General features: G+C 42.0%; 1 protein-coding gene across 4 annotated transcripts in view; it reads right to left on the bottom strand.

Moving 5' to 3' along the window:
• The window catches only part of Rasgrp3 (RAS guanyl releasing protein 3), a 99267-nt gene that overhangs the window by 56785 nt on the left and 22759 nt on the right, over positions 1 to 19723 (bottom strand). The window contains exon 1 of one of the 4 annotated variants that reach the window (XM_042266825.2): positions 15470 to 16047. The exons of 2 other annotated variants lie outside the window; for them this stretch is intronic. The gene's annotated coding sequence lies outside the window, so the exon portion shown is untranslated. Of the gene's footprint in view, positions 1 to 11151; positions 11559 to 15469; positions 16048 to 19723 lie in introns of those variants that run through there. One more of the 4 variants, XM_006984835.4, reaches the window with a different exon arrangement.

Below are 19723 nucleotides of genomic sequence, written 5' to 3'. Positions count from 1 at the left end.
TATTCAAACTCACTTCATGGTCACTGAGGGGAACATGGCTTTGCCAAGCTCACATCTGACAATGCCTTAAAGCAGGGATTCTCAACAACCTTCCTAACATTTCAACCCTTTAATACAGTTCCTCATGTTGCAGGGACCCCCAACCAGAAAATTATTTTGTTGCTACTTCATAATCTTAATTTTGCTACTGTTACGAATTGTAATGTAAATATGTGATATGCAGATATCCGGTATTCAACACCGGTTAAAGAATCCTTCAACCCTTAAAGGGGTTGTGACCCACAGGTTGAGAAACACTGTCTTGAAGACTCCTCAATAGTAGGGCAGTTCTTCAAGATCAAGAGGTTTTCTGACCATTTCAAGGTCATGCATATACATACATACACACACACACGCACACACACACACACTCATATGTGTGTGTGTGTGTGTGTGTGTGTGTATATGTGTGTGTGTGTGTGTGTGTGTGTGTGTGTGTGTGTGCGCGTGCGTGCACGCGTGTGCTCCACAGTGTGCATGTGGAGCTCAGTTCTTTCCTTCTACCAGGTGGGTCCCAGGAATTGAACTTAGGTCATCAGAGATGGCAACAATTGCCTTTGCCTACTGCATTCACAAAGATTAATGATGGCGAGAGAAGAGCATAGGTAGAGATTTTTTAAAATGAAAAATAAAATATCTTCAAGTTGTGTGATAAAAACATGGAAGCTCATTGTGTTATTTTATTTACTTTTGTATACACTTAAATATTCCACAATAAAAGCTTGGGTTTTGTGGTTGTTGTTTTCATCTTCTCATTAAGACAAGGTCTGGGCCGGGCAGTGGTGGCACACACACCTCCCAGCACTCAGGAGGCAGAGGCAGGTGGATGTTTGTGAGTTTGAGGCCAGCCTGGTCTACAGAGCGAGATCCAGGACAGGCTCCAAAGCTACACAGAGAAACCCTGTCTCAAAAAAACAAAAAACAAAAAACAAAAAAAAAAAAAAAAATCAAGGTCTCGCAAAGTTTCCCAAGCTGGCCTAGAACTTCTGTTCCTTCTACTTGAGTTTTGTCTTGTAAACTTTCAATGGTTCTCAAGTATATCTCAGTGCTTCAGAAAAGCAGACCAGTCTCCAAGCCCTTCTCCACTCTGCCCTCCAGTACTGACCCTAGGATTCAGCTCTACCAAGTTAGGTGTGATTCCTGGAATAGACGTTTTCAAAATACCCCTCTTTTCTTCTCGACAGTAACTACTTACTGTTGTTGTTTGCTTGTTTGTTTTTCCTCCAGCTCAAACGTCACCAGCCCCAGGAAATCTCTCCTGGCTCAACCTGATAGAGTTATCTCTATTTCCTGGACTCCCACAGTATTCTGTATAACACTTCTTTATATTTATATATCACAATGTGCTTATTGCAATACTTTAAAATGCATGTATGATTAACAAGGTGGCAATATCCTATGGATTGTATCCAGGCTTGATATTTAGAAATCCTGAATGAATCGTCTTGTATGAAAAATTGTTTTAGATTTTTAAATTACGTTTAATGACTTCTGCATGGGGAGACATGAAAAGTTCTGGATTCAGTAATAATAAATAAATAATAAATAAAGTAAAAAACAAATTAAAATAAATAAATAAATAAGTAAGTAAAATAAAAAGTTCCGAATTTAGGGACTAACAGTCCAAACAACTTTCTAAGTTCATGAATTTCTAAATTCATCTTCCATGAGCTTGGTATGAAATAAAATACAAGGTAAGGTGCAGAAGGTTTTATGCATGATGCATTTCACTAATTCTTACAGCTGGATAGACAGGTCCTCAGTTCTTACATCTTATTCAATATCACTATCACTTGCTTAAGGCAAAGCTCTGGCAACTTCCAAAGAGAGGTTGAAAGAGGTATTTATTTTGTAAACATAAAGATGAAATGTCAGGAGCTCCCCTCCACTGATTCTGCCCTTGGCTCTGCTTGGCCCTTCTAACTGTCTGTAATAGTGGTCCCCAGAAACATTTTATGGGAGTGAGTACAACAGCTCCTCTCAGTGCCAATGTTATGTCACTTCTTATAAAACTTAAATACAGCTCTCAGCACTTCTGGCGAATCTGCGAGGCCTATAGTCATGACCATTTTTTTCTACCTGTCATCATAAGAGAGATAGTATAATGATGCTTGAGGGTTGGCAGAGGCTGAGTTCTGCAGGACCACCCTGCACAAAATGCAGAGGGCCACTGTTGAGAGAACACTACAGTCATGAAAACTGAGTATGTTCTGGGTAGGAACTAAAAAGAGACTGTGGGGCGTGGTTACGAATCTACGGAGCCTGAGGATACTTATCTGTCTTATAAAAGTCTACAAGTGGAAATGGCAAATGTACTGGTCATGATGCACCATCAGTTACATGGCAAGGCCAGCAGTCTCCTTTCCATAAACAGCATCAGTTTTAAACATAGACAGAATGAGAGCTGGTGTACCAGGCGTTTTCTTTTAGGCCATCAACCAGCTCCCAAATCATGACGCAGAGACTTATTGTTCGTGTTGATAATAACTTAGCTCTTTTCTGGCTAGCTCCTTTAACTTCATTTAACCTGTTTCTCTTTATCTACCTTTTGTCTCAGGGATTATTACCTTTCTTACTTCTGTATATCTTACTTTCACCACTTTTCTACATCTGTACTGAGAGCTGCAGGTAGCCAAAGGCCATGGGAGTGTACAGCAGCTCTCAATAGGTCTGGTTGGCTGGTATCTGCCTGGCTTCTTGCCCTGGGCATCTCCCTCGCTCTCCTCCTCCTTTTTCTCTTGTTCTTCCTTTGAGCCTAGATTTCTCCTCCTGTTTATTCTCTCTATCTGCCAGCCCCACCTATCCTTTCTCTGCCTAGCTATTGGCCCTTTAGCTCTTTATCAGACCAATCAGGTGCTTTAGGCAGGCAAGGTGAAACAAATGCAACACATCTTTGCATCATTAAACAAATGCAGCATAAACAAAAGTAACCCACCTTTACACAGTAATAGTCTGCAACATAGACAAATGTAACATATCTTTGCCTACTTCAAATAAACATTCTACAACAAGATGGCACCATTACATTAAAACTGCCTTGGCATTGTTTCCAGCTAGGATCTCATCATAAATGGCCTTTTAAAAAGCATGGTACTTAATTTTTCTAAAGTTTGTCTCTTCTCTCCCAGCACAATACTCACAACAGTTTCTGCTTTCTGGATGAGGTGAAAGTAAGTATTATTTTATTTCCTCTTCATACCTTAGGCCCAATTTAAATACTATAAAAGAAACACAGAGGCAGAGCCATCTCAGGATCAAAAGTGACTGGGAAGGAAAGTGGACCACAGAGAAACCTGCAGAGCCACCCTTCAGATTGGCCATTGCCCATGTCTCACACACACACACACACACACACACACACACACACACACACACAATAATAATAATAATAATAATAATAATAATAATAATAATAATGATCTCTAAAATAGCCTGTCAACTCATATGGTTTTTGAATTGCAGGCATTCCACACATAAATGAAATACTTTCTACTTTGAGAAAGCAGAACTGAGAGCTGAACAGATTCCAGAGTTCATTCATATCGAACTTGCAGTCTGAGTATCTCAGAACCAAGTATGGATGTACTCGGTTCTCCAATTTAAAACTGCTTAAAATGTTTGAGTATTTATGAGCTCCAGGAGTCTGTATTCACTTGAAATTTGAGAAGGAGCATCCTTCATGGTCACAGTGTGATTTGCTACTGTTTAACCAAGAAAGGATATTTCTTCAACCTAGGTCCTTGACTCCGGGTCTAAAGTGCTCTGCAACAGATACCTATATGTACAGATTTCTAGGAACATCTCTCTCATGTGCCTTCTGATGCTAATTTATATAGAAGGTACCAAGGAAACCTGGTGAGAAGCAGTTTGGATTATTGGGTGGAAAGAAAATGCCCAGGGCCTTAAAAACAGAGGAGAGACTGAGCTATTTTATAAACTTGGAATCTAGCTCTGCGGAGATTGATGATTGTGTCTAAGACCATTCCTAGCCCATCAATCTCCCTTTGGGCCAATTGCTTAGGTCTTTGCCCATTACAAATGCCCCAGACGGGAAAAAGAAAGGCAATTAAAATCACTTAAACACTCTCTAATGCAGTTACTTGTCTGTGGGTTTGAAATAATTATAATGAAGCTCTGGGAAGAGATATAAATTTTCACATGTTATTTCCACTCTATTGTTAGTTCTCTGCCAGATTGTATCAGGAGCATGTTCTTAATTAAAACTCTGGCTTTATTTATAATCCTAAAGCAAATCAGTGTCATAATAATATGGCCTCGTATAGGGTGGTGACAGTCCATCTGATTAAGGGGAAAGATGAGACAGCATTTGGGAAATCAAGAAGCCTTCCAAAACTACAAGTACTAATGCCATTAAATAGAAACTTAAAAGATATTGGTGTATCTTTTATCATGTCACTAAATAGACTTGAATGAAATCCTATTATGGCAGGGGCATCAAGATTTTCATTTCTTTGGATACTACCAACAGATATGAAATCCATGATGGTAAACCTATAACTAACCATTTCACTGTTTTTCTTTCTTTGAAAAAAATATGTTCTCTTGTATACTCTTAGAAGGCGCAGAAAATTCTGAATATTACAATAGTCACTAAGGAAAAAAGATGCCTTTTGGGTCAGTTCATGAATTAAATGTTTTTTCAAGACTCTTTTTTTTTTTTATAATTCAAAGAATGTTTCCTTAAACAGGCATATTACGAAGGTTATTATAATAGTTTTTATTGCAAAAAAAAACATGCACTTATAATTCCCTGGCTATTACTATGTATAGCTGTACGGACAATCAATAGACATCATGTACTGCCATTTTTATGATCTTACTGATAGTGTTGTTAGCCAATAAACAATGAACACATCTGGAAACTGATCAATAGTAGAGTCCCAATTAGTCTATAAGCTAAGACCCTTCATAGTGATTCAGTACATACACAGAGAAAAATAATAAGCATATCGCAATGTACTCTTGCTCCCTGGATATGGAGGTGTTGTGGTGATATATTGTGTACACTAATAAATTTGCCTGAAGTCAGAGAACAGAACAAGCCACTAGATTAAACATAGAGGCCAGGCAGTGATGGCATACACCTTTAATCCTAGCACTCAGGAGGCAGACTCAATCTAGGAAAAAAACAGAGCCAAGCAGTGGTGGCACATGCCTTTAATCCCAATACTTGGGAGTCACATGCCTTTAATCCCAGCAGTAGGTAAGCCGAGACAGGAAATAATATGGGTGGGCAGAGAAAGGTATATAAGGCATGAGGAGACAGGAAGGAAAGTCTTTTAGCTGAGGAAAGCTTTTTAGGCTGAGTAATCCTAGAGGGTTTCTTTATGTAACCCTAGATGTCATGGAATTTGCTTTGTAGACCAGGGTAGCCTTGAACTCAGAGATCTGCCTGTCTCTGCCTTCCAAGTACTGGGATTAAAGGCAAGTACCACCACTGTGTGGCTCTGTTTCTCTCCTAGACTGAGTCAATCTCATGTAGATGAGGGTGGCTTTGAACTCACAGAGATCCATCTGGATCTCTGCCTCCCAAATGATAGAATTAAAGGTGTGTGCCACCACTGCCTGGCTTCTGTGTTTAATCTAATGGCTTGTTCTGTTCTCTGATCTTCAGACAAATTTATCGAGGTACCCAATACATCACAACATTGTGTTGTAACTAGCAGAACTCCCAAGAATGCTAATACTTTTGTTAGGCAAGGAGAATACACACAAGAGAACAGACTGAATTCTTTTTAATTTAATCAATTAAATATATAATTAACTTATTATATCTCAGAAACAGACTCCCTCCAAGCTGATGTTAGACCATGCCATCGTTGCTAGGACTCAAATCTAGCCACACCCAAGAGGAAAAAGATCACTAAATTCCATTACAGCTATTACCCTAAGCCAATATTTTTGTGTCTGTGATGAAGATGGCCTTACTCCTGAAGTCAACCGCTCATAAACTTCTTTAATAGCACCAACAATATTCATCAGCCAGCATACCACACACCAGTTACTCATTTATCTTTCGCCTACCGGATGATAAGGACAAGGTACAACCCTTTTCGTTACAAAAGACCATCCCAAACGTGCACAGTGAGGACACAATTGAAACTGATTTTCCCACGACGACAGCATAAACAGAGAAAAATTCCTGGGACTCAGGGCCAATAGACTATACACCGTATTGAATTCTGCCACGCCCTTCTTCCATGACTGTGGACAGGCTACTTCCATTTTCTCCTTCTCAGTTTCCTCTCTGTAGTCAATGGCAATAATGGCCACACCCCTTCATGAAATCGTCGTAAAGTACAAGGGAGGGCCGAGTGCCAGTGAATGCCATGGAACAACTGTTTTCTCGATCCCAAAGATGGACTCCTAGATCAAAGCACAGTAACTTTACGTAGCCCAGACTCTGAAAGGACAAAGACCACTTGAAAGAGTCGAACACCCAATGCTTTAGGTCTAGCGCCATGAGAACATGGCACTCCAGTGGCTAACTTCAATTAGTAAATGAGTAACTGGTACAAAGAGAAATAAGGGTCAATGGGCTAGATCTCTGGAAATAGGTGTCTTTAAATCATGCAACCTGTCAAGACAAACAAAACATGCTCTGCATCATAGAATTTGGTTCCCTGTTGTAAGACATCCAAGAAATTAAGCAAGCACTTGATTTTGCTACATACCAACTCTCAAGTATGGCTTATGAATGATGTCAAAAATTTTAGTACATTCTTTGTGTCTCTGCCTCGCACTCACTGAATTATGCCATTTCCTTGGAAATAAGCAACTCCTATCAAAGACTGGATCCTTCATATCCTCAAGGTTTTATATATATGAGATGCAACCAACCAAGAATTTAAAGTATGTTTTTCAAAATAGTGGTATTGGTATGGAACATGTACAACCTTTAGGTCCTTTCCATTATTCCTTAAACAATACAGAAGGACAATCTTAAGTCACATCTCCAAGGAAGACACAGATGATTTAAGTCACACAGGAAGATCAACATGAGTTATATGAAAACACTATGCTGTTTAACTTGGGGGACTTGGGCATCTGGATCATGGCATTCATGGAGTCCTAGAACTTATCACTTAGAGACACTAAGGGACAACTCTAATCCCCACTGAAAGCAATTCCCAGTGTCCTGGTTTAGACAATGACACAGAGAACTACTACTGAGTTGACCTTACTTTCAGAGGAATCCAGTGAGTAAAATCAAAGATTAAAACTCCCCTTTTCTTTCTATAAATAGCTGGATCTTCAAAATAGGTAATCTCGTCATGATGGCTTTGAAAAAAATTATAATTTTCTCAAGGTACCCATCTAATGCCTGTTTACTCAATGGTCCTCCTTACTGACTAAAAAAATGTCCCATTCCCCCTGCTCCTTATGCATCATGCAGAGCCTCTTGCTCACTACAGTTTTGACATATAGCCACGTGAAGGGATGTAGAGAGGCAGATGAAATTTGTAAAAAGGATTTAAGAAGTAGCTTTCTGGAAGGGCTTTACCTGACCGATGACCCAGAAAACCCACAAGCTCAAGTGAGACAGCCAGGGTCTGGATGCATATCAACTGTGACTCATAGCGAAAGGACATGTGCGACAGCCATCAGATCTCCTCCTCCCCCCCCCCCTCCAGCCAGTCCCCTGCTGTGGGACCCATTTTGTGCTGCACTACACAGACCCAAGTGTGATCACACACGCACAGGTGTGACGCTTACTGTGCATTTACTATACCAAATGGTGTACTGAGGTACATGTATTTTCATGTACATGGTAATACTACACTCTATCTAGCCAGTCCTTGGCTCCTGGTACTTTAAATTAACAATTTTTATTCAACTGTGTGATGATGGTATGGTATATCTGTATTGGACCACTTAGCAGGTGATGCTTTGGGAGTATAGGAGTGAAAAATTGTGCTGTTTCTATGAATAAGCAAATAAACAACCTACTTGGACAACCAGCCTTCTAAGCTGAACCATACAAACAGGTCTGAAAATAGTTTCTCCAGTACCAAGCCTGGTATTCAGCGCTCAGCATGGGTAGAGTGGCTATTCTCCAAAGAAAAGAAGTCACAGGAGAAAAAAAGAAGTGATGGGAAATCCAGAAGGGACAGGAGTGCTGTACATTCCACATTAGTCACAGAACTCTCAGCACTGGACTTGCCAACACGAAAGTCTTCATTGTCAACTGGATTTCAAAGAGAAAAAAAGTACACCCCCCCCAGTCAGTGCTCCTATGGAGTCTGGGTTGGGACTATCACAGGAGGAAACCAGCCCTTCCTTTTGTGAAGAGTTTAGAAGGCTGTTACACACACACACACACACACACACACACACACACACACACACACACACACACATTATGTATCTAGTTGCATTGGGATAGAAACACTCTTATTTGCATTTGATGGGATCATTAGATGGTGAGATTTACATATAAGTTCCATCTTTTAAAAAAAATGTATATGGGTCTTAAGCCAGGTGTCATTTCTGCGTGTGCCTGAGTAGCCTCTGAGCCTCACTATCTTCAATAGGCAAAACATAGACAGGCTTCCTAGGTTGCCATGGGGTTCTATCTTGATACACCTAACATAAATTGAAAATAGCATTGGTTGAAAATGCATTCAACCGTTAAGTAGAGATCACAGCACCACTTAGCGGTGAGGTGCCCTGTAGGGTACCAGTGGTTTGCCCTTCTGATTGCCTGGCTGAATGTGAGAACTGTAGCTCACACTACTACCCAGCAGGTCAAGATTCAAATTCAAGATTCAAAGTACGGTTACCACTGAATTCCTGTTACTTTTACACCGTTACACGGCTGAGAAAATTGTTAAGTCAAGGAACCATGAGCCAAAGATTGGCTAGACAGCACGTAACATTAGCATGCATAGCCTATGAACACACATAGACCTGTGCACATCACTTGGCATGGTAAATGCACAGTAAGCATTCCCCAGCCTGGCTAGTGTTGATGCACTCTCTCCTGTATCAGTAACAGAAGACTTAGGTTTTTTTTTTTTCTGCTTCTACATTGGGACATACTCACTACAGTAGAATCATGCACTGCAATTTTCCCATCTCCAAAATGTGTGTGTTAAACTGAACATCTTACAATTCATATCCAGATCTAAAAATTTTTGACACTGATATATATTATTTATATGTAAAATTAATGACTTTAAAAAAATCTTTTTCTATCGGTACTTTGAAAAGGGGGGTATCACTGCATTGCTCAAAATCGTTGAGTATTCAAAACTTCAGCAGTTGGGTAATTAAAAGGCCACTGAGTCCCACATAGACATCCCATTGGATGTGCTTGGTGGAAGAGAAGCATTTATCCAGAGCCTCATGGATGTCAGGCAGGTGCTGTACCACTGAGCTCCACCTCATCCCTGTATATTATCACAAATTTATTGTCATAACAGAGAACAGTCCTGCATTTAGACTTCCATAGACACTGCATTTTATTGTGAGAGGATCTATTACTCTGGAGACAAGATTTCACTGGAGAGGTTTTTGTTTTTGTTTAGTTTTCTCCACTGTTAACCCATGGAAGATGTGGAGTCTGTTAAACATGAACTCTCAAGGATGGCGCAGGCAACAGCAGCCATTTGCAGAGAGACAGGGAAGTCACAGGCTATTCAGGGAAGATACCAGCTGACTCCAGGACCTCACAAAATGGCATAAAGAGGAACGAAGAATTAGAGCTAATTTTTCCCCCTTGGACACCCCAGATTTTGCAGATCCTTCCACATTTTAAGGAAAAGAAGGAGAAGAGCTTCAGGCACGAGATCAGCCAGATTAGCCTGTTTGTTTGTTTGTTTGTTTGTTTTCGTTGCCCCTACCCTACAGAGTACCCAAAGCTGTCTCCTTAGGGATCATGGCTGATGAGATGTCCAAGGTCAGTTGTGCTACAGAAATTCAGAGACAGAACTGCCAGACTCTACATTATTTTCATTCCATCTCCATATGCGAGAGGGCAGAGTAGGCTAGACCCTGCGTGCCCTCCAGTGGCAGAAGTTACCAGCAAATGGAACTATTTGATCCTTGAAGACAATCCATCAGTAATCTTGGGGAAACTGGACTCAGAATACCCTAGTCTCATCTCAAGCAAAACAGCATCTCCTGAGACTCCGAATGAATACAATGCCCCCACCCCCTCTGGTCCCTCAGGACTGTCCAGGCAATCCAGAAAAGGAACCTGCCTGGTCATCTTCTCTGTCATGTTGATACAGAGGCTTGCCACTTTTAGAGGCTACATCATCAGTCAGACTTCTGCCTACTCTTGCCTTCACATGGGCCGAACGTCCCTGAAGGACGTCCCTCCCATGTTCCTACTTTGCTGCTCTCTCCAGAGCAAGCTCTGTCACTGAACACTTACAGTCCACATCAACAAGGGGGGAAAAAAACCAAAAACAAAAAACCCTGAGCACCACAAAGTCTCTATAATAAGGAAGACCCAAGACAACTGGAAGTGTTAGCTTTAATGTCATGGGAGTGGGTGAGCTTATGGAAGGAAAGCATTATAAAGTTAAACGTTCAATGAAGCAGAAAGCATGAATACAAACCTCACGAGACATTTGATCTAAGTGTCAATTTAGAAGTATGTTTTGCAGACTCTTAGACATAGTGACCTAAGTCTTTTTTTTTTTTTTCAGAGTTGACTAGGAATGGCCAAGTCAGCCATACCATAAATTCACCAGTTATTTTAAGGAACTATGTTTTCAAGTTTCAGTGGTAAAATGTTAGTAAGGCTCCAGCCATTAACTCCTATCCACCAGTTCATTTCTCTGTGATTTAAATCCTGGCTATGAACCTAAAAATCCTGGACACCTAGAAATCAACTCCTTTGCTAGACAGACATCATTTTTTTTTTTTTTGCTATTATATTGTGTCTAAAAAGAAGACACTCCTAAAAAGTTAGTAAAACCCACAAATTAACAAGTACAAGTAAAGCACCCTTCTACAGTCACAGGGTACCAAAGTCCACATGAAATAAAAAATTGGTGGTGGCTTGGAACACACACACACACACACACACACACACACACACACACACACACACACACAGGAAAGTCTCTAGTTACTTACTAGGGTGCTTTTCTCTTCCTCACACCAGCACTCTGCCTGTCTAGCTGCCAAGCGGGGAGCATGCCGCCAGCAGCTGTTTCCTGCGAGCCAGGCTGTGAGTGTCTTAACCAGTCACATGTACCTCCTGATAAACACCGAGCGCGGTGCCAGGAGGTCAGAAACTGAAGCTCATTCTTCGCCCGGTTGGCAAACCTTCTCCTAAGCTGCGGGTTGGCTCGGCCACTTCATTAGCATGCAGGGCCGTGCATTCCAGCAGTTTGTTTTCTTTTTAGAGACAAATGCCCCAGGAGCTGATAAGGCACACCGGAGGGAGGGCAGGTCACAGCAAACAGAAGCAAACTGCGTTTGCCTAGGGGTAGGAAGGCTGACTACTCTCCCATCTCACTGAAGTTTCCTCTAGGGCGTCTAGTCAGCAAGAAAAAGGAACCAGGAGTTCAACCAACAGGTGGAAGTTGCTTTACAGGTCAGGTGCCCTTAGAACAACCAGTCTGCTTGGTTTCATTTTCTCAGAGCTCCAGGCTCCAGCATGTGTGGTTCTTCACGCAACTGAGGGGGACTGTCCCCAAGGAAGGCAAACTTCGGTAGCCCTCTAAGAATGCTTAGTCCTGTTCCCACCCCCACCTGGCAGACCTCTCCAAAGCCAGGGCTGCTGCAGCCAGAGATGGCCAGGGGCAAGAACATAAGGGGCGAAGGAAGAAAATCTCATGCGTTGTATCCAAAGAGCTGCTGGAAGTGACTTCCTGTGGCTTCAAACCTCTCCGCCCCAGCCACATCATTGCCTATCACACGGTGTCAACAACCTGGGGGAACCACAGAGCGGTTGAGATTGTCAGCCAGGGTGACTGGAAAGAGAAACAATCGCTTTGCAGGTGTGTTGCTGACCACTTCGTGTTCTGGGAAGCTGGGACAGAAGCAGTGTCTGGGGCACTCACAGCGGCGGCAGGCTGTCCTGCCTATTGTGTGGGATCCATCCTTCCCATCGGAGTCCATTTTCCCTTCTTGCCCTTAGCATCTCTCCTAAGAAAAGCCCTGGAGTGTGTGGCTTTAGAAGGTGTCTGACCTTGAGTCTCTGACTTCTTGGAATATTAAGGTGGTGCTTCCTAAAACTACATCAGAACTCCCTTTTTCAAGGAAGAATGGAGATCTGGTGGAGAATCAACTTATTTAGAAAAGTGAACATCAGGAAAGGACGGTTAAAATCTCCCAGGGGATTTCTGAGTCATAATTAGCCTGTTACTGTCAGTCTTGATTTTTAACAAGTGTAAACTCTCTCAGGATAGGAGCATGTATGGCCAATCTTCGAAACTGAGGTTCATTTTATAATTATTTGTGGTGAAAATTAGGCCAGAAAGTTCCCACTGTATAAAAGCTACTGTTAAAAAGAAAAGGAAAGAGGAAGAAGTGGAGGAAGAGGATCAGTTTTTCAGGTCTACTTTTTTTTTTTTTTTTTTTTTTTTTTTTTACTGAGTTGTGGAAGCCCAGAGTATAAGTGGAAAACATTGGGGATATCAAAACCTATTAGTGAGAGTTTAAAGTCAGCAATAGATATAAACTCCAGATCTGGGAATGCGATGCCCTGAAACATTCTATCTCCAGAGGCTTTTTCACAGCTGCGTTGATGACTCGATCTCCATTCACAAACAGAAAAGAGGCCTGCTAAGCATTTGAAATTCTCTTTTGATTTCTTGATACTCCATGTTTGCAGTAACAGAAACTTCTGGTCCTTAATGATCCATATCAGTCACTTCATCTACAACTGAGTGGGTTGATTATTCTAGCAATCCATTATGCACTAAATAGTCAAGGAAGGAGAGATTTCTGGAAACTATTCAGTGACTAACAGAGAAAACAATATAGAGATTCTTTGCCAACTCTATTTACAGTCAAGGGTAGCCCCTGATGGTACTTGTGAGGCAAAATGTCAACATGGAGAGCAAGACATTGACCCCTTCTGTTCTGGGTCTAGTAAGGTGACAGATGGCCCCATAATGATGTCATCTTCCAGCCTTGCAAGGGAAAGAGCACTTTTCTTTCTACCCAACCTGCCTACAGGTACTCATCATTTCCTCCTTCATCTCCAAAACTCTTGCCTCCTTCTGGATCCCCTCCCACCTTCTCGACTCCCTGCCTGTGGCACCCACCTGTCCTAGACTCTCACCCACAGCCACACCTGTCTCCCACTCAGCACACCTTCCTTACCATTAAGCTGTGCCCACTCCTATGACTCTTCTGTCCAAACAACCACCTTTCAATTTGTTGCTCCTCTTACTATCATTAGCTCAGTCTTTCTTCACAACTAAGTTTCTGGAGAAACAGCTTGTCTTCCCATCTCGAATCCCAAAGGCTCAGTCTGCTTGTGGTCTGGCTTCTCCCACTTCGCAGACATGCTTACTCCAGGTGGTTATACACCAAGAGCAATGGACATGTGTCTGCTCTTATCTTACTTGAACTTTTGGCTACATTTGACCCAACTGACCATGTGGTGCTGAAAATGTCCTGTGGCTTCCAGGAAATCTTACTGCAAGTTTCTTCAGCCTCCTACGTGGACTTCCTTTCCACCTAACCCTGAATTTGTGAAAACCCTCTCTCCAATTCCTGTTCTCTAACAAGTCTCATGCATGCTGACTGATTACTGAATTACTACAGGCTTGCCTCTAAAATCCCTATTTATGACCTCAATGCCTCTTTTACACTTTACCTACAAGTGAAATCTCTCAGGAAGGGGCCATGGTAGTATCTAAGGGACTTTTTTGCGTCCAGAAACTCTGAGAATAGTTTGGGTCTGACTTAACTGACAGGGACTGTTTGCCACAATGTCCCTTTTGTTCATTATACCTCTCTCCCTCTCTGTCTCTGTCTCTGTCTCTGTCTCTCTCTCTGCTGTTTTGAGATATAAACTTAAATAAAATGATTATTTTCATAGCCTTAAAATTATTTTAATCATGATTAAGTCCTTTAATCATCATGAAAATATTTTAATCATAGTCACAAAAGCCTAAGCCATAATGAAAAATTTAAACATTTATATGGTAACATAAAATTTCTGTATATAAACTATTGCTCCATCATAACCAATATCATAATCACAGATGTCAAAACAAGGTAAAGAGAGAAACATACAGGTAACTGATAAACAGCTTTAATATATAAACTACTGACAAGTAATAACTGAGCAGAGGATGTCAATAAATAGTTCACAAAAGAAAAATCTAGGTGTCCAATATGCAAGTAAAAAATTCAGATCCCCTACAAAGGACAAATTAAATGAACATAAGATATCATTTGAAATCTATAAACTTGACAAAAATAAAATAATGTCAATTTCCAATGTTAGAAGGAGGTTTAGAAAAACAGAATCTTCACTAGTCTGATGTCAAGAATGTAACTGCTAAGACAGGCAGTGGTGGCGCATGCCTTTGATCCCAGCACTCAGGAGGCAGAGGCAGATGAATTTCTTTTTGAGGTCAGCCTGGTCCACAGAGCAAGTTCCAGGACAGCCAGGGCTCTACACGAAGAAACCCTGTCTCAAAGAAAAGGAGGAGGAGGAGGAGGAGGAGGAAGAGGAGGAGGAGGAGGAGGAAGAGGAGGACGAGGAGGAGGAGGAGGAGGAGGAGGAGGAGGAGGAGGAGAAGAAGAAGAAGAAGAAGAAGAAGAAGAAGAAGAAGAAGAAAGAAAGAAAGAAAGAAAGAAAGAAAGAAAGAAAGAAAGAAAGAAAGAAAGAAAGAAAGAAAGAAAGAAAGAAAGAAACCGGTGAAACATGTGAGGAAGCTAATTTTAAAATTTGAAGCAAACCCTCTTTAAAATGTGATTTCCCTCTCACTCATCAGTTCCTGTTATAAAAGCATATTCCAAGAAAAGACTATGGATTGCATAACTATGTGGCTGCTCCTTAGGATATCTTTTCTACTAGTGAAAATAATGCATATTTGAGAGCTCAGTGAGGGAGGCTACCTCCATGTCAGTCCCTTCACAGGATGCAGTGCTAGGCAACTGTGGCAGAAGAATGATGTTCAAGTTTATTATTAACCTGGAAATATGTGGTATTTAGTAAGTGAAAAAAAAAAACAAAACACGCCACAAAAGTTCCTTCAGAGCAATCTCATTTTTCAAAGCAAATATTATGCTGACATAGGAAAAAGCCTAAAACAAATATCAAAAATTTTAAACAGTTTATGTTTATCCACTTGTCTCTGAGAGTTAAGTTCATACACACACACACACACACACACACACACACACACACACACACACACTTACTTTTAATACAAGACCTTTTAAAAATTAGTCAGGGGAAACTGGGGTTGAGGATGTACCTCACCTGTAATCCCAGGATGACACCTGTAATCCCAGGACTTGGGAGGTTGAAGCAGGAGATCCAGAAGTTCAAGGCTATCTTCAGCTACATGGGGAGTTCAAGGCCAGTGTTGGGGTACATGAGACCAGTCTCAAAGATAAGTAAGTGAAGGAATGAATGACTAAAACGAACAGAAGACAGAAGTGATCTTGAAGGTACCTATGGGCATTCCACATTTTCACAAAGAGAAGAAAGCCATTGACAAGAAAAAGGATGGAGGAAAAAAAGGACCAAGAGGAAAAAAAAACAAAGAACAAAACAAAACAAACTCAAGTTCATAACAAAGCTGGATACTTCTTAATTCTCTCACTTGCAAGTCTTACAGAGACTATTTAGCAGGAAATCATTAGAAGTGATGGGACCAGCAGATTCCGTGGACACAGAAGAGGAGAGAACAGTGGTCTGGCCTGAGCGCCCCAGATTCTCCCTCTTAGGCTTCATGCCTGTGCAGGGCACTCCCTTACGTAGAGATTCCCAAATGTCCCATCTCAGACCTGGGGACTCTATCCATCTTCCCTGCTAGAGGCTCCCTGCCTTGTGCCAAACTCCACACAAGCTGCTCTGAGTTGATGAGACACCACCTGCTGTTGGCTTGAGGCACCAACAGTATTGTGACTTAAACCCACCCCCAGTTTCCTTTCCTGGCCAGGACTTTGCATTCAACATCCTTGCTCTGTTCTTCGGCCAGCCCAACCCCCACCCCTCACACTGACATAGGCTTTTGTTGTTGTTGTTGTTGTTACTTTCTCAGTTTTTCTTTTAGCTTCAACGTTTGTCTAAGAATCTTGGGGGCATTGTCTCTGCTCCTCTTTCTCTCCCCCTTTTTTCTTCCCTTTCAACTATGTGAAATCAAAGCAGGTACCCAATCATGGTGAACTCACCAAGTTGTGCGTGCTCATACTGGGCGGGCGGTGGTGGCGCACACCTTTGATCCTGACACTCAGGAGGCAGAGCCAGGCAAATCTCTGTGAGTTCGAGGCCAGCCTGGTCTACAGAGTGAGTTCCAGGACAACCAGGGCTTTACAGAGAAACCCTGTCTCGAAACAAACAAACAAACAGAAAAAAAACCACGGAAAAACAACAGGGATGAAGTTCTCGCTACATTCTTGTTCCAGGGAAGAAAACATTGTTTTCTGTGCAGCTTTCAGAGTTGAGATTTTTAGTTCCACTGCCCTTGCACAAAGCAACCAACATCAACAAATGGAGAAATACAGTGTCTGTGCTTAATCCAGTCAAAATCATCAAAATGAGACAAAAATCGCTGCCCTCAAGGTCATTAGCTTCTTGGGAATAAAGAGCAACACATAGAGAGCCATATACAAGAAGTAATTATAATAGCAATAATATATTAATATGTATGTATTGCGCTAATACTATAACATATAGTCTGTTAACTACTGTGTAAAAGTTTCGTTCTCCATAGCCAAGCTCAAGGGAGATGCTACCATCACTCCCAGGTGACTTTTACTGAGGTTAACCAGCCTACCCACGACTAGCAAGCAGTCTACAGAATGAAGATGTCAACCCAGATTACCATTCTGACTCCAAACCCTGCACATCACCCCCAACTCTGGTGATTTGGTGGCCACTGAGGTTTTCTTAGAAGCCATAGAAGACTTGCTCATCCAGCTAAGCCTGTTTTTCTACAGGCATGGGCATCTAGTCAACTATATTGCATTTGGGGGTCTAATTGTTTGCATCCCATGAAGAGCTTCCTGATACTATCAGTCGCAAACATGATGTTTAACCAGTTACAGCCTTTAAGTGGCTGTGTGGTAGGCAGGCAAAAGGACACTTAGAACATTCTCTCTGTGAACGAATGCATTTGATGGAGCAAAGGCAGCTGAGTTCCACACAGCCCATTTGCAGATACATCTTTGGAACACAATCCCCAGATGCATTGAAAATCATCCTAATAACAACAGACAACATGAGGGGGAGTCTCCATCAGAACTAGTCTCTGCACCCAGCCCCACCCCACCCCCCACCCAGCTCCCCTTTCCTCAATGGCCTTGGAGAAACTCCCAAACTTGCAGACAGACTAGTCCTGCCTAAAATAGACTTCCCGGTTTCAGTTCTCTGTTTTGTCCTGTTTTCTGGCTCCTCTCGTTCCCTCCCTTGTTACAAATTCCCGCTCACTTTTGAAAGACATCACCCTTGGCATAAGTGTATTTTTAAAATTTCGTTTATTGAAATTTACCTTTGTGGCTGCGTTTTTCTCTTTTTTTTTTTTTTTTTAGGTTTTTCGAGACAGGGTTTCTCTGCATAGCTTTGCGCCTTTCCTGGAGCTCACTTGGTAGCCCAGGCTGGCCTCGAACTCACAGAGATCCGCCTGCCTCTGCCTCCCGAGTGCTGGGATTAAAGGCGTGCGCCACCACCGCCCGGCGCGTTTTTCTCTTAAAACGTTCCCCTCCCTCTAGCTGGCTCTCTCAACTCGGCTGAAGCTGGCTTCCTCAAAACAGGAGAAGGAAAATTTAGCATTCACACCGCAGGACCCCTTGCTTGGCATCATTACTCACACAGTAGCTCTTTGCGCTAATATTTTTCTTTCAAAATCTGACTCGACAGCAATGTTCTTTAGTCTGTGATGCTGTCACCCCTAGAAGCCAGAGACTGGCAGGCAAGCTGAGTAAGTTGATCTGAACCTAGTGCTTTCCTTCAGGGTGACACTGTGGTGCCCAAGATTCTTTCAGCTCTTGAGAAGAAATATGCACCTTTTAAATCCCCCAAACTGCCTCTGCGCATTTTTCTGAACACCATTCTGGGAGCTGAGAGTATTATAAAGATAATTTTCAGGTTCATGTTTTCTTTTCTAGTCTAGCATCCAGACAGTTGAATTCAAAGCAGAAAATAAAAATCTGCTTCAGAGATGAGGAGGCAAAAATAAGTAATGAACTACATTTTTATTCCTCAAAACGTGTTGTAGCTAAGTGCATGAGGGAACAGAGCTTGAGTGTCCCAACACTCAAAGGAAGAGACAGGTAGAAGTTCAGTTCCCATGATCTCATATGTGAGCCCTGGACTTCTTCTGCCCCACAGTTCTCCATCTTCACATTATAATTGCCTTCAGTGGACACGGGTCTCCTGAGTCCACCAAACTGCCTTGGGTTCACAACACAGCCTCGCAGCCTTGCCCAGACAATAATGGTCTTTCTACACTTTCTAAATGAATGAATGAGTGGATGAATGGAGACACAGATGGGTGGATAGATATTTGTATGGATGTTTCTTTCAGGGCTATGACTACAAAATGGCTAATTATTTTGATTCCAACCCACATGCTCAAAATTGTGCACAATTCCAAAGAATGTCCATCCCTTGACTGCCTTTTTCTCTTCACTTTAATTACCAAGTTCCCAAACCCAGCTAGCCAACTACAATTCTACTCCCTATGTACTGGCTCCAAAGTCAATGATTCCAACCTTAGTGCCAAACCACCTGCTCAGTTTTTAATCCAGCCATTTATAGTCTCCTGGTTAGAGGTGAGGAGGCCTGGGCATTTGACCTCACTTCCACATCCTGTTCTAAAGTGTCATTTACTTCATCAGATTCATCAGTGAACAGGGCCACTGTTGACTTACATTGTATCTGTTCAACTTTTCTTCAGCAGTCTCTTAGGGTATAGCTGGGTTTTCTCAATCTGTGAGTCGTGAGGTGGGGGGGGGGGTGAGGTGGGGGATGGGGTGTGTCAAACAACCCTCTCACAGAGGTCACCTAAGACCATCAGAAACCACAGGTATTTATGTTACGATTCCTAACAGTAGTAACATTATAGTTACGAAGTAGCAAGGAAAATAATTGAATGGTTGGGGGTCACCACATCATGAGGAACTGTATTAAAGGGTCGCAGCATGAGGAAGGGTGAGAATCGCTGAGGTATGGAAATCCTTTGAGCCCTTCTCTCTTTCATAGGACTTTCTGGGAGAATACAGACGAGCTCTCTAGCTGAGTAGAGCCAGTGAAGGAGGACCTAACGTTATTGCAAGAGGATTTTTCTTACTTGTACATTGTGGTAGGTAAACTAAGAAGACACTTTTAGCAGGACCTCAAAAGTAAAGGATCTTCCTGCCGAATCTTTTCATTAAAGCTGGAGTGTTCTCGGGGCTCATTTTTTGTGATGTCCACTCCTGTCAGTGAAAAGCAAGTAGGCCGCTCTGGTGGAGTATCGCACCTCACGTGGAGGGTTCAGAACCGAGAGCCTGGCTTTGTTTCCTTTGG

The sequence above is a fragment of the Peromyscus maniculatus genome, chromosome 22 (assembly GCF_049852395.1).
Source record: "Peromyscus maniculatus bairdii isolate BWxNUB_F1_BW_parent chromosome 22, HU_Pman_BW_mat_3.1, whole genome shotgun sequence".
NCBI classification, from domain to species: domain Eukaryota; kingdom Metazoa; phylum Chordata; class Mammalia; order Rodentia; family Cricetidae; genus Peromyscus; species Peromyscus maniculatus.
This window is presented reverse-complemented; position numbering and strand designations above follow the sequence as displayed.